The sequence below is a fragment of the Anastrepha ludens genome, chromosome 3 (genome assembly GCF_028408465.1).
Source record: "Anastrepha ludens isolate Willacy chromosome 3, idAnaLude1.1, whole genome shotgun sequence".
Lineage (NCBI taxonomy): Eukaryota > Metazoa > Arthropoda > Insecta > Diptera > Tephritidae > Anastrepha > Anastrepha ludens.
This window is the reverse complement of record NC_071499.1, coordinates 94374427-94390538: the sequence shown is the minus strand read 5'-3', so window position 1 is coordinate 94390538 and position 16112 is coordinate 94374427. Positions and strand designations below refer to the sequence as shown.

Here is a 16112-nt window from a genome sequence, read left to right as displayed (position 1 = left end):
ATGAGTGCCTTGTCTAATTATTAGGCCAAAATTAATACTATACCAGATAATGCGATTTTAAATACATACATTGATTTTAAAATAAATAAAATTAAATAATTACATGGTGTAAAAACAAATAAATTCAATATAAAAAAAAAGATCAATATGTATTAGTATAATAAATATGAAAGCTAATTACAAAAATTTGTTACTACCGTCGTTGCTAAAAATGTGGTGAAAAGTTAAAACGACTTCGCATATCCAAATGCACTGATATGATAGCAGCAAAGTAGGCATAGAAAAAACAAAAACAACATGGCTGTACAAATAATAGAAGCCATTTAAAAGACAGTGAGTCATCAACAGACAATCATTTTTTCTTCGAATGAGTAAGTGCGGAACAATGAGCATAGCAACAACAACTAATAAGGCAATGAATTGAAGGTGAAAGAATTGTGCTAATTACAATGAATGTGGTTGATTCAAACAATATATGTATAATGAAGTCAACAAATCATAAATAAAATAATTATTTGCAATACACAGACATACATATATACACATGTACAAAAATTTTATTTTAATAGTGGTATTAGCCCATTTGTTTTCATTGAGAAATCACATAATTCACTTAACATTAAAATATCGTAATCATTCAGTTAGTATTTAAAGTGTAAATCTAAATATTTTCCTTATTTTTCTTGACTAAAGGCAAACAACAAAAGTAAAATTAAATTTTCGATAAATGAAAATATTGTAAATGAATTACCATTTATTATTTGTGATAAGAAAGTGGCGTACTCTTATAACCCAAGAAATGTACATAACTTTAGTCAAATTCAAATTCGTTAAAACATTGTCAAGATTAGAACAATTTACTTAAACTTTGAAATGACTGAAATGCTAATTTTCATGTATGTATTTACAAAAGCATTTGAGTGACGTCATTGCCGACAAAAAAAGAGGTTCTGCAAATACAAATTGAAGCATAAGATAAGAACCGTCAAAAGTGGCAAAGGGATATAGTAAAATAAATAAATAGTAAACAACACCAAGACGCACACCACAAATAGAAAGAAAAGCTCAGCCAAATAGCCAAGAAAGAGCGAAAGCGCTAATTATATACATGCATACATATGTATATAGAAAGGGGGCTAAGCGGGATATCGAATATATATTAGCTCTTTGTTGAAAACACAGTCCTGCGAGGGTGAGTTTCTAGAATGGCTGTACTTGTTTCTTGTAGTTTTTTATGCGCTGAAAACGAATCTGACCTTCAAAAGGCTCCATCACGTCAGGATTCTTGGTAAATGAAGCCTAAAAGGTCAAAAAATGGCCATTTTAGCCATTTTTGATAATTTTTTTTGGGATAGAAAATTTTTTTTTTCAATTTTCGACGAAAAGGTTGCATAGTACAACTCTTTAGCTTTAAAACCCATTTTTTGAAATTATTGTACGATTTTTTAAAAAAAAGTTATGACATTTTGAAATTAACAGTTTCAGTTACGTATACGTTGGGTATAACGTCTATTGGCGTAACTGGCGAATCTAAGTAGAGCTGGGAGCTCTGCTTTTGAGACGCTCCCAGACATTTTAGTCGCGCTTTTAATAATGCCGGACAAACGCACAGAAGGTGTTCCAAAGTTTCCTCAACATCCTCTCTGTCTTTCCTGCATTTGTCCTACTCCTAGAGCATACTCCTTATATTCTAACGCCTTTTCTATGTTTAGTATAAGTGAGTGAAGTGCAGTTTCAGTAGATCTGCCTTTTGTGTAAGCATGCTGCGCCTTGGATAATTCGTCCGGCGCAATTGTGTCTCTAATGTATGTGTCTACAATCTTCTCTAACGTTTTCAGGAGAAATGAGGTCAGACTAATGGGCCTGTATTCCTTCGAGTAGAGAGGGTTGCTTTTTCCCGCTTTTGAAATAAACACAACTCTCGCTTCTCTCCACAATGCAGGAACGTAGCTGAACCTCAAGCATCCCCTGAATATCGTTCTAAACCATGGTACCACAAGATGGCTTACCTTTTGGAGCATGGCTGGGAAGATTCCATCCAGTCCTGGCGATTTATATGGGTCGAAACTTTGTATAACCCATTATATTATATCTAGTTGGTCGTAATTACGTTCGTCGGGATGTCGTGCACAGTATCTCCTCTAGGTTCGAGATCTGTAGTGTCCGCACACCCTGGAAAATGTGTGCTGACTAGGTCTTCTAGAGAGTCTAGGCCTAGGTACTTGAATAATAGGCAAATTTACAGTGTTTATGTATTTGTAAGACAATGCCTAGTATTTTCTACTTGAAACTGAAACCAATTAGCAATTCGTACACGAGGCAAAATATCATGTTTCGAATATTAAATAGTTAAAAATCTAGAAATAATTATCTTAAATTGTATTCTTCACAAACTATGTATGTGTAATCAATTCATTGCTGCACCAATCAGCAATACCAACTTGATATGATAATTTTTTATAAGAATGTAAGGAAATAAAGAAAAAAAAAAAAGAAATTTTGATAGAATTTTAGATAAGAATGCAGAAACTGATACCGATGGCTGTCTACAAAATCGTTTCCACGACAGTCGGTTCTACTTTACCGAAACGACCCGGATTTATATCCGGCCAAGGACTGTCACTCCAGCAGCATTCACCGTATGTAAGTATGGGGAATGTTTATGCTGCTACAACAACAACAACAACAACAACAACAACAACAACAACTGTTTACAAAATAATAATTTTCCTAAAATGGAAAACCCACAGTTTTAAGGTATCAACATTAACCCATGTCGAGTCAAGAAACTTGAGAGCTGAGTTCTAATTGATTGACTTTTCCATCTCTGAACCCAGAGATTGTCATGGAATATGAAAAAAGGAGCTCATTGTTTAAAATAGTTTTTCTATTTAGATAACCTTGAACAGTTAACTATATGAAATACCGCTATGTCACAGACACTTCAGCACAGCACGCAACGGATTATTGTGCCGAGTTACTTAACAGTAGAGATCCGCAAGAAATACATATGTCATTATTACTCTATTGAAGGGCGCGCCCTCATGCAAGCTATTTTGAAATACTTACACCGAAAGTCAAAGTTACTGAGTCTTCAAAAGCTGCACCACCAGACAGCCAGACTCAGCGTTTGGCCCGAACTTACAAAAATTGATAGCAGAAGTAGCCACAATAAGATACCACAATAGTGACCCCACCTTACACACCAACTAAAAAATTTGCTACAAGTCGCTGTTGCTACAAACAAAAACTCCAAAACGGGTCACAACTCAATTTTGATTTCATAGCTGTTGCCGCATGCTATCGTCTACCCCACTTGCTCTGTTCGTTTAGATGAGTATTAGAAAAGGGAATGAGCGACATTTGCACTTGCACAGTTGACGCGTTTCTCACGTTCACAGTTAATTTTAGAGTTTGTGCACATTTCGAATTTCTTATGTTAAGTATTGAATTTTTTAAAGCGTTTTCCAATTATTGCGCATTTCTTAAAGAAATTGGGTAGTTAGCAAATTTAAATATTGTACGAGTAACAATATCCTGGTAGTAGTGGACGTAGTATGCTATGACGGAGGTTCTGTCATGATTGTGTGTTAGCTCAGGGAGTCGGAAAATTAACTTTTATAGATGGCAGGATGGAACGAGATTTTTTTTTATATCAACAAGATAATGATCCAAAACTTAAACCTTATAATGTTGAAATGTGGATACTTTTCAACATGATTCCTATAGAAAATCTTTGGGACTATATCGAAGATAAAGAGCGGGAACAGAAAATTTCATGAAAAAGTGACCAAAAGGCAATTTTGCTCGAGAATGAGGAAAAATATCTCCCGAATTACGTCGAAAGTTTGTATAATTTATGGCAAGACGTTTTATTCAATAATAATGGTTATCATACGAAATATTAAATAATTGGTCAAAAGCAAATACTTTTGTGAGCAAAGAATTCTAATTTTTTTACATATTGATAATTTTATATGAAAACTTTTAAGTTTTGGCGACTTAATTAAGTAGCATTAACCTTTAATAATTTGTCAGATAAATTTAAAAATCACAAAAAGTAAAGGTTTGCTTTTAATCGTCTTCACATGAAAATATTGTACTTACGTGAGCCACTGTATGTATGTATGTAGGAAGGCCTTAAAATGCATAAATGAGTAGCAAAACTTAAATGCCTATAGCGATGTGAAAAAATACATGAGCATATGTATATATGTATGCACACACCATAAAACATTTAAACTGTAACAACGAAAGTTTTCAATAACGAAAACGAATGCATCAACAAAATGTAGACTGCAAGAAGTAACGAGCGCTGCACGAAATGTTAAGCCGAACTGTATACGGACGCATGTGTTACATTTTCGTCCGACGACGACACAAAAAGAAGCAACCAAACGTTTTGAAATCATCTGCTCTTTGCAGATTGCAGCAGCATTAGGAACTGCATGATACGGCGGCTCGTGTGTAGTCCGTGGCGAGGACAGAAAAAACAAAGCACAAAATAATTAGTTTTGACTTTTCCTTCCTTTTTACTTCACAGAGCAAAATAGAGATAAAGACGATAGAATCAGGCAGACAATCAACCACCCAGCTCGACTATGGCAAAATGCACCTATGTTGTTAAAACAACAACAACAACTATGGCAAAATGTGTTCGAGCGATATGCACAACCAACAATCAACGGTTGTGACTATTTCTCGAGCATACCAGGTGCACATGGACTTTAAAGGCTGGGAGATATGTACATATGTATACTGGCAAAGCCAAGAGAAGAGAACAATTTACATAGTCAAGTTAGGTTACCTACGTATATATGTGCATATATTACATATGTATACTTTTAGCGCCACTATTTTTCTAAATACGAGCGGGTATGAAGTTCCCCAAAGGTAGTGAAAATTAACTTTGAAAATAGTGTTGTAGAGAGTAATTCATACAACAAAAAACTGCAAACAACAGAAAACCGCCAATAAATGGAAGAGAAAATAAAAACGAAAAAGGAAAATCAAGACGATAAAAATGCAAGGTAAGCTAGTTTCGAACAGCACTGCGAATCTACTTATACATATACAAAAAAGCGAATTCGCTATCAGTTCGCAATAGAAGTAGCAGCAAAGAGATATCACACATACTTGTATGTAGAATTGTACGGCAACAGTGGCAAGTGCACATTTTTATCTATTCGACTTCAGACATATGCATATACATATATATACAGTAATATTATACAACAATATTGAACAAATGTAAGCTGCTTTTTTAACAAGTTCTACTCAATTCAATAATTTTTTTATTTCGGTATTTGCCTACATGGGCTAAAAACTCGCATAACATACAAAATAAATCATCACACTGCAAATATAAAATATCACTAACGGATGGTGATCGGCATGCAATCGCACACCACAGAGTTCGACTTCAGAGACGTCATAAAACTGGAGGACCCTTCATTTAAGAAACGCACCAAGGCGCAAGAAGCTTGACTTTAACACTTATTGCCGATTTATGCGCCAATTTATTATTAAACAATTAAAGTAGTAAGTCTGTGAAGAGAAAAGTCCCTTGGGTGTGGAATAATCCTAAATTGCGGTAACAAGATGGTTTGACCAAGAGCTACATGGAAGCTAACTAACCAAAACCAGGAAGAAAATTTGCTAGTCCAAGCAAATTAGTGAATAATTAAATGTAAACATCAGGAGAAGAATCGTAAAAAAATGTTTGGTGTAAAACGTAAGTAGGAACAATTGATCAAGTGATCTTAACTAATTAGTCACGTTAATGGTGATGCGCCTAGTAAGGTCATACGTTTTAAATAAATGTAGTATAATAAAATCTGCGCCTTTAAATCTTAAATATTTTTCCTCTTAAATGACGACAATAAATAAAAAATTAAATATATTTAACAGATAAATCGATATACATAAAGCGAAGGCCAAAGCAACAAAATAAATTTTTCTTATATTATAAGCGATCGCTGTATCTGTTATTGTTGTAGCAGCATAAACATTCCCCATACATATAAGGGGAATGCTGCTGAAGGGACAGTCCTTGCCCGGATATAAATCCGTGGTGAGAGGAAAATAAACCTTATCGGAGATCGGTTTCTATTAGGTTTTTTTTTCTTCAATATTTTGAATAAAATTGTTTGTTGCGTATACGCAACACCGGTCGAAAGTGAGCTAATCATCATGGCTGTTGAAAAGGCAGTCTAAAACCACCACCACATCTCCCCACACCACAAGTGCATTTATAGTAAACAGCTTAAATGAGTTTTATGAAATTGAAATATGAAATGGGTTGATAAAAATTATTTACAAATTTCCTATTACATACATGTAAATAAACTCTTTAAGTCATAAGTGAGTTACACAAACCTTACAAAATTGCAATTAAGTTTATCGAAAGAAACGTCATAACTGAACTTTGATAAAATGAAATTTAACGAGAAAAACAAATTGCCAACTGATAATATCTGATGAGTATAGGCGATACAAAAATTACATAATCTAGAAATTAAAAGAAAAAATCGCACAGCTCGGAAATAAGTGTATAATTTACAAATTAAGCAACTGATAGATGACAGTTCCGGAACTGTTGATTGAACTATTGATTATTAAAAATTTTGTAAATTACAACACATGAAAAAACTGTATTGCAGATATTAAACGTAAAAATAAAAAATATATAGACAAAACAAGAAATGAAAAATAAAATTTGTTAAAAATAAACCAAAAAGATAAATGCAGAGCAAAGTCAATTAGGCGCAGCGAGAGTGTCTGGTTAGAGGGTGAGCAGGTCTATTGAAATGCCTAGAGCTAGCAGAAAACGAGCGCGGAAAATCGACAAACAAACACAAACGTAACAGCACACACACACATACGACATACGTATTTAGCATAATACGTGATAGTATGCCAATTGTTTTCTGCTATTATTGTATTTCTTTTTATAATTTTCTTTTTTGAAACGGAAACTGCTGCACGAGGAGCCAAAGTGCATATTATGTTTTATCTGCTTCTTGCTTCCATTTAGAACACATGACTACGAAATTACGTCAAACAACAATTCGGTTAGCTTATATAAGAACAGGGAAATATGATTTTTAGCTTTACACACGATTTTTTGTTTTTTGTAAATTTGTGTACTATTATATTTTATTGCTTGATTTATTTAATTTTAGTATACTTGCCAACAATGCCTTTACGTACATTTATTCGTACATCATCGTTACGTCGCCGTTATCGCAGTCAGCTGTGCTTTTGTCGTGGATATTGTGTATGTGTATGGCTTTGTTTGTATGTGAATTTGAAAATATGGGCGTAAGCGTGTGTGAGTAAAAACTTTCAGCTGATTTCGATTATTGCAAGTTTTCTGATCACTTCCACAACTGACTAACTGATGCCTGAGCTGGCTGACTTGTACAGCAACGATGTTTGCTATTGTTGTCGTTTGGCCCAAAAACGTTGTATGTTGATACGGTGATGTCGTCGTAGAGTATATATGCTTGTAAGTAGGTACATATGGTCGTTTTTCGTTCGTTTTGTTCGTAGATTTTTGCAGTTGAATAATTCAAATTTGTTATGCTTCAATAATTTAGTTAAAATAAAATTTTGTTATTTAATTTTTTACTTTAGCAAACATTCCGAGGTTTTTTAATTTTTGCATAACATATTTCCAATTTACTGTTCTCGTTTTCGTAGCGCGCTTATTTTATTTTCGGAAATTATTTAAAATTACCTAATTTTCCGCTTAACGCTCGATATTTTAAATATTGTGGTCTTTTCTTTGACTCTTCTTTATTTTATCTTTCTTGCGTTTCGTTGTTTTTTGCGCTCGTCACAGCTTTTCGCTTCGCCGATTTTCTGCTTCGATTCTCCAATACTACGCGTAGTTGTCCGCGCGTTTTCTATTCTATTGATTTTCAAATATTTTTTTAGTTCAATAATTAGCACAGGGTTGGGGTTAGTAAGTAGTGTCAGTAGAAAATATAAATAAAATATAGTAAAAAAATCAGTGTTTTAAGTAAATAATAAAATAACAAAAATCGTATCACACCTTTCACAAGCACGCTTCACTAAAAATGGCACTCGAACCGTAGCAAAGAACATTCCAAAAGTGACTGAAAACTCAGCAAGCAAGCAGCATCGTGCTCTTACGCTTCCGTAAGTATTTTTACTTCGGCTTTTTCCACATTCAACTTTTGTTTATTCTCAATGTTTCGCCAACATGCATTTTAGTTAGTTTTTAATATTTTTCGAATTTATCATTTAAACGCTTAAAGGCAACGAAACCAAATAACAAAACAAAGTCCGTAGTAAATGTTTATTTCACTTTATCACTTATGACGATAATGGCAATGTGTACGCGTTATTCCATTAACACAGCCGCTGCCTAATGGAGGTTGATTAGCAATGCTGCTTGTCGCTCTACTCAAACGTCTCTAGGCGAATGACGGCAAAAACAATTGATAACTGCAAGCGCTAAACAAGTTGTAAAAACAGAATATTCAAAGTCCAAATCTAGGAAGGTACTAAAAGAAACTGAGTCGAAAAAGGAGCACGGTGTTTAGCATCATCGCAGCAGTGGCAGTGACAGTGGCGGTATTTGCAGAAGCGACGTCCGAAAGTAGGCAGCCACAGTGCCCACATGCCACGAAACAAGAACACATACAATCGGTTATGCCGCTGCTCCGACTCGCTTCCCCACACACACTCGCACACCTAAGCGTGCGTGCATGCATGCTCTTCCTCTCTCTTTCACGACGTACCACGGCCTAAATAAACCGTTTAAACACGCCTTCGGCTCTACCGCCAAGTCTCATATGCACTTTTCCTAAATTGGCGAAAAATGAAAAATATTCGTGATATGTACTTAAGTAATCTGCACCAATACCAATACATATTACAGTGACATCTTCACTGTCTCGCACACTTATCATTCGATATCCTGTTTACTGTAATGTTATATGTATGTATATCCGCTGCCACAAAGCAGGTAGTTAGAATATGGGATATGACTGATATGGATATCGACACGAGCCACGAGGATGGTGGCCAATAGCCAACTCAACGGCGGAAGGGAACAACGAAACAAATTAGGTACCGAAGCAAAGTAGAACAAAAAGCAATGACAATGAAGTAAACAGAAAGACAGACAGCAGGCAGACGGTCAAGGTGGACAAATCTGCAATTTTAGGCGGCGCGCTTTGTAATTTAATGCATTGTTTTTTGCTATTGGAGAAAATTTATACAGTGGTGGTCACGATTTTAGCACACTATACACAACCTTGACACTCCCACTTTCCTCTTTGCTTTTCGACAATTCACTACGAATATTTTTCTCTGGGTGTTGTTTACAATTAAAATAACAAGAACCGTTATAATCCGTAGCATTTGTTTTGCAATTTTTTTCTTAAAATTCAGTTGAGTGCAAGAGCTGCTTGTTTGAGCTGGACACGAAGTTAGCACATATCAATAAATAATTCCTCCCACTAAATTTTTTCTAAGTATTTGAACTTTATGGTAAGTTTTTATATTTTAGCTATTATGTTGATTGTAATTAATGTGAAAAAAAATATGTTAGACATGGCGAAAGGTTCTTGGTGCTCCGAAGCGCAGCGGGAAGTAATTCAACGTATGAATACTTCTGGGAGCTCTGTGTCTGAGATATCCCGACTTCTAAGGTGTTCACGCAAAATGATTTATGATGCTCTGGCTCATATTAAGCGCCATAAGACATTTAAGAAGGTAAAACAACGCCCACGACGCCGAAAGACAACAGCTAGGGAGGATTTACTAATATGCAAAGCCTCGCGAACAGACCCTTTTAAGAGTTCTAATGCCATGAAATCGCAATATTATCGGAATATGGAATAAATGTTTCTTCCAAAACCATTAGAAGGCGTTTAAATGAAAACGGGTTGCGTGGGTGCATAGCTCAACACAAACCTTTGTTGTCAAAAAAAAATTTGGAGGCCAGGCTGAACTTTGCAAGGGAACATATCCATAAACCAATAAATTTCTGGAAATATATTTTATGGAGCGATGAATCGAAGTTCTGTCGCCTCGGATCTGACGGGAAATAATATGTTTGGAGACCGCAAAATAAGGAACATGATCCTCGCTACACATGAAAAACGGTGAAGCATGGTGGTGGAAGCGTCATGGTTTGGGCATCATTTTCCTGGCGAGGTGTTGGACCCATACACAAAATAGATTCGCGTATGGATCAATATGTTTACAAAAACATACTAACTGATGTCATGATTCCTTATGCGGAGGAAAATATGCCCTTAATATGGCGTTTCATGCATGACAATGATCCTAAGCACACTTCACGATTGGTGAAGAGTTGCTTGGAGGATCACAAAATTAGTGTTTTGAAGTGGCCAGCTCAATCACCGGATCTCAATCCGATTGAGAATTTATGGAATGATGTCGAGAAGCATATTCGAGCCGTGCAACCGAGGAATTTGAACGATTTGTGGTCGGAGATTAAGACTGCTTGGTATGGAATACCCCAGACGAGATGTGCTGCCCTAGTGGAAAGTCTACCACGCCGATGCGATGCTGTTCTCAAGAGTGGTGGATATCCAACTAAATATTAAGTTTTTCTTTCACTAATGTGTTGTTCTTTGAAAATAAATGAGAATTATCCATATGTGTGCTAAATTCGTGTCCTCCATTATTATAGGGTGCTTGTATTTAAACCAGTTTTAATAAGTAAGGAGAAAAAACAAGGTTCTGGTTATAAGGCCACTCTTTCTCCTTTCTGCAAAGACCCGCCAGGGATAAATATTGCCGCTAGATTATTTGAATATAAGCAATAAACGCAAAATGAATGTTACTGCATTATAGTGTGCTAAAATCGTGACCACCACTGTAGATGTGTATGTTTGTGTACGTTTGGGCGAATTTTACTAAGTCGCTACCGATGCAATCCAAAAGCGGGCTTGGATATGTCCATTTTTTAAATTACTTAAATTTATTTTTCTGATTTTATTTATAACAAAGTTTATACGTTTTTTTTCTGAAAATTATCATTGTATGGGAGGTGGGCGTAGTTATTAACCGATTTCGCCAATTTTCAATGCCAGCTTCAAGTTATCGTGTGAACGGATAGACATGGCTAAATGGACTCCACTCATAACAAATTTTGCTAATTTATTTATTTTCGAATTTCAATCCTTTTTTTAGAAAAAAAAGTTAGAAATTTTAATAAATAAATATAAATATCATATTATACTATATTATTAATCATTGAATTTATATATTCTATTATATTATTAATCATTGAATTAATATTATATATCATTGAATGTTTCAAGAGGTTCAAAATTCCTGTTGATTTTTCGCAATTTTTTCCCCTAACGGTGCTGTGTATGTCTGCCTCAATGTTCATACAAATAATTTTCGTTCAATTTTTTTTAATCACCACTTTCATTTGGTATTTATGGACATTCAAAAAACATCTAAACAAAAAAACACTAAAAAATAAAAACAGCACACCCTGCGATAAAAAGTATTTAAAACTAGCTTGCTCAACGCATTGATCTTAAGGTAATCAAAGTAATACTATTACAGTCTGTAAAAAAGTTTACCGAGACGTTTGAGTAGCTTTGACAACTTAATCATTGCTTGTGCATTAATATTATGAGAATTATTATTGTGTGGCGTCTACCTTCCAACACAGGGTGGATTATAGGATAACCTTTCATAGCGGAAAATACATATTCATGTTTTATTATGTGTGCAATTTTAGGCTTATCATTTCGCATTTCCAACTAAAATATTCGTACATATATTTAATATCTGTAGTAATTTCATAGTTGCACTGTCACTGCCGTCGTCGCCGCTATTGTCGTCAAGGTCGTTCGCGGTTTCCCCCGTTCGAGTTTCAGTTTCCATTTGTTTCTTTCATTCAATATACTAGTTATTTCTACTCATATTTGTACTTTCCCCAATGAAGATTTGCACATCGTTTACTTATATTAAAAGCTTTAAAAGCACATAAGTATGAATATGTATGTGCGTACGCGTACTTACACACATACATATATGCCTATATATATACAGTGGCGGTAAAATTAATAATACCGCGACTATTTATTTATTTCACTTCATCTTTTTTTTAAATACAACCAAAACCATATAAATCAGAGTTTCAAACTTAGTGCAAAATTTAAAAAAATCAACAAATCTTCAAATTTCTATTCAGAATTTTTAAATGGCTAGGATTTTTATTCAGAATTGTTGATATTTTTTGGACTTCGGCATTATGGCTAAAACTTTTTATATGGAAGAAAATGCGCAACACCGGCAAATAACCAGTTCAAATTTAAAGAATTATACCAATATTGAACAGACAAAAAGCTGTATACATAGAATTTTTCTAAAAATTCCTACTAAACAGTTTGAAGTTTTGATTAAAGTTTGTTCATATTTTGAAAATTTCAGTTATATAATTTTTCATATAATTTGAAGTGGTATATGTTTGTAAATTTTATAAACAAATGAATAGTCAAAAGTTGGCAGAACCAAATGTTGCGCGCTATTATCTTGACCGTAATTGTACATATGTATATACATATATCTAATGTGAATACAGCATGATATCTTAATGAAGGTAAACATGTTTGTCATGTGTTTGTGAAAAGAAAAAAAAAAACAAAGAGAAAATTATAAAACCAATATTAAAAGAGCTGATCGAGCGTTAACAACAATTGGAGAATTAAAGTTAGACCTACACAGCCAAAGTGAGTGGTAGAGCATTTAGGCATGTGAATATGTATATATATATATTTGTATGTACACACATTACATACTTGTATGTACACACATTACATACTTTGCAGGCACATACATGTATTCATACCATTTATAGAAGGAAGATATACCATCCAAATTCATCTTACTAATAAAATATGAAAAGGAAAGTTAGGCCATTTGGCAAATGCAAATATTTTAGAGACTGAACCGTGACATAAGCTGATCATTTACACCATTATTATTTTCTTTCATGATATTCCCTTTACATTCATCATTATTCAAGAGGAAGATTAAGTTAATGTTTCCAACAAATCTTTAATTGCTTTTCCGAACAGTTGCAAACCTTGAAAAATATCGCCATTCTACGGTCCAGGTAAGTTAAACCGAATCGACCAAAAGATACGCATTAAACAGACTTTTATATTATATTATTTCTCATGAAGGATTGTCACAAAACAGTGTTATTAATGTGCGCAACTTCGGTTGCCAACGAAAGAGTATTTCCAACAGCTGGTGAACTTGTTTCAAAGAACGGAATCGCCTAAGAAAAAACAATATCGAGAAAACATGTTATCAAATGGAAACATTTCTTTGTTTAAACAAAACCTTATTGTGGAAAATGCATACTTAAACTTAATTTCACTTATTTTATTTTTATTACGTTTTTGTCACACAAATATGAACTGAGGAATGAATATATGTAATAATATTCATTTACATATTTTCTTTATAAAGAAAGTAAAAAAATATACATGGAATTTTTGTGAAAACTGTTTATAATCTTTTGTTTAGCTATTTCGATAGGGGTCATTTCTGTCATAGCTTTTCTTTCGACAGAACCGGTTGTTACATACTCGCAACCGCAATCACTAGCAGAATACCCAAAAAAAAAAAAAAATGAAACTGGGATTGCTATACTAACGATGCGCGCGCATTAGCAGATCAGCGGGGAACAAAAGAAAACGCGAAAAATAATGGGACACCTACATTTTGATAGCACATTTTGATGTGAGCATACCTGTGAAATTATATGCACAAGTAATATGCAAGGAAAAAATAAATTTTTATGGATTGACGTTCAAGGAAGGCCTACTTTCATCGTGCACAAGATAATAACAATAGTCAAATTATATTAGTATTTAGTAGCCCTTTTCAGAAACTCTTTTACCATCTACGTTTGTACTTTAAAACAAAAGACAACAAGAAAATAATGCGACCACCACTGTAAAGAAAATTCAGAATATTAAATAAGAAGGCCAACTGTATTATTCACACTTGTCTTTCATGGACAGATTCCGGCTAATTCCTTTATGCAACACATTTACGTTTTCTCAGTATCTGATTAAGTACTTAATCAGAACATAGTCGCTAGATAGCTGAACTAACACAACTAACATGTCTATCGGACGCTTTTTAATTATTGTACCTAATTTGTATGAAAATCTCAATGCTATTTCAAGATGGTCTAATGATTTTATTCGATCGGCCAGTGGTATTAATATTTTTTTTAATCGATGCTCCGGGAAATTGGTAGCCGACTTCTTATTTTATCGTCTATTAAAACAAAAATACACCGATGTCACGTGCATACGGGTACTTTGGATGAAAAATGGTGGGCGGCATAAATTACGTACAGCAATTGTAAACAAAAATTCAGCTGAATTGGAGTTGTTGTGTGTTATAGTAAATCGGTTTGTGTGAATTCTTTTGTTGAAAATTCACCATAACCTCCGAGTGGCACTCTCAGCACTTTTGACGTTTGCAAACAATTTTTATTGTTTTGTTTGGTTTTGTTTTTTCATTCAAATAAATTAGATGTACAAAATATTTTCATAAAAATTTTGTTCTTTTACGCTGTAAAATTCAGATAAAACATAATATTTAAATTTAATTTACTCCAGATAATAGATACTCCAAGTAATCTAACCGGTTCCGAATAAGGCCAATGCATTATTTGAATAGAGTTCCTAGAGTCTGTTCCTACAAGATAGTTATTTGCATGCGCTCTGGCGAGACACCTTTTAATGCTGGTAAGCCTAAAAAAACATGCCCGACCATGCTTTTATCATGTCAGACCTTGGTGAAAATTGTCATTTCAAGCCATCACAACCAAACGACTCGGATTTAAATTATACCAAGGACTGCTAATTCAGCATCATTTCCCAACGAATGTGATTATAGGCGTTTTCGATTCACCACTTCCCAGCTCATTATGTTTAGCCTCTGTTCGCTTGACGAAACATTTGTGTATGAAAGCACCAACAAAGTTACCGAGCAAGATTCGCCTCCAGCGAGCATGGTTATACCTCATAAAACTGGTATAACTCCAACAGATAGATGAAAGGGTTATGGTGACCAAAAGAACATTTCAGACTCCTACAAATGATTAAGAACGCGACCCACAGGTAGGTTAAACTCCTACTTATCCAGAATCGAGCCCGACATACTCAGTATATATCCAGCATGTGAAGGTACACCGCACAACACTAACCACGACAGTCGGTTCTACCTTATCGAAACGACCCGGATTTATATCCGGCCAAGGACTGTCACTCCAACAGCATTCCCCGTATGTAAGTATGGGGAATGTTTATGCTGCTACAACAACAACAACAACACTAACCACCTATTCATATGCGTTCCCATGACAGTCGGTTCTACGTTACCGGAACGACCCGGATTTATATCCGGCCAAGGACTGTCACTACAGCATTCCCCGTATGTAAGTATGGGGAATGTTTATGATTCTACAACAACAACAACAACAACAACAACAACAACACTAACCACCTATTCATATGCGTTCCCATGACAGTCGGTTCTACGTTACCGGAACGACCCGGATTTATATCCGGCCAAGGACTGTCACTTCAGCAGCATTCCCCATATATGTATGGGGAATGTTTATGCTGCTACAACATCAACCTATTCATATGCCTTATCAAACCTACTCACCTAACACTCCTTTCACTCTGGAATTAACTTGTCGAAACAGCACTTTTCTGGGACGAAGACGATCGGTGACTACGTCACACTGGCGGGGTTTAGCAAACTGCTACTTCTACTGCTACCAGAAGTATGTACAGGGTGGGCCATGTAAAATTTGCTTTTTGAATCGGCTATAAAAAAAACAAAACTAATCAATATTTTTTCAATTTTTTTTTTTTTTTTTGAAGATTGAACATTGCCATTTATGAATGAAAAATAATATCGTTCAAATGACTGCCACGACTGGCTTTACAGTAGGCCATTAGATCAACCCAATTTTTAAGCACATTTTCGATTGTTTGGGCTCCAATTTCATGACAACTCATGGCAACTTCGATTTCGTGTTTTAAAGT

The 16112-nt window shown here is 34.7% G+C and overlaps 1 protein-coding gene across 8 annotated transcripts in view; it reads right to left on the bottom strand.

The window, feature by feature from the left end:
* LOC128858487 (uncharacterized) overlaps nucleotides 1-16112 on the bottom strand; it is a 59401-nt gene that overhangs the window by 25405 nt on the left and 17884 nt on the right. The window contains exons 1-3 of one of the 8 annotated variants that reach the window (XM_054094823.1): nucleotides 8060-8465; nucleotides 7742-7915; nucleotides 7213-7587 (exon numbers count right to left, since the gene is read on the bottom strand). The exons of 4 other annotated variants lie outside the window; for them this stretch is intronic. The gene's annotated coding sequence lies outside the window, so the exon portion shown is untranslated. Of the gene's footprint in view, nucleotides 1-7212; nucleotides 7916-8059; nucleotides 8466-16112 lie in introns of those variants that run through there. 3 more of the 8 variants (XM_054094820.1, XM_054094821.1, XM_054094827.1) reach the window with 3 other exon arrangements.